Raw genomic sequence first — 392 nt, 5'->3', positions numbered from 1 at the left:
GAAGACCTCCTGGTAGCCCGCGGGCTCTCCGAGGTGCGCGCCGGCGCGCGACGGGAAATGGCGCGGCCGACTCTCATCTTCTCCTCTCGTACTTGACGACATTTTCTGGCCACGTGAGTTGTCGTCGCCCCCGTGCTCATTCGGAGACTTTCCGCGACGGCTGCCGTACCTTGAGAGACGTGTTTCAAATCGGCGTTGCGTTGACGTCGACCAGCTCAACGCTAACGTGTCCTGAGATGAGGGCATAGTGGCCACGCGAGTTGTCGTCGCCCCCGTGCTCATTCGGAGACTTTCCGCGACGGCAGCCGTACCTTGAGAGACGTGCTTCAAATTAGCGTTGCGTTGATGTCGACCAGCTCAACGCTAACGTGTCCTGAGATGATGGCATAGAT

The sequence above is a fragment of the Hippocampus comes genome, unplaced genomic scaffold, assembly GCF_001891065.2.
Source record: "Hippocampus comes isolate QL1 unplaced genomic scaffold, H_comes_QL1_v1.1 scaffold144, whole genome shotgun sequence".
In the NCBI taxonomy this organism is placed as follows: Eukaryota; Metazoa; Chordata; class Actinopteri; order Syngnathiformes; family Syngnathidae; genus Hippocampus; species Hippocampus comes.
Note: the sequence above shows the minus strand (reverse complement) of the source record.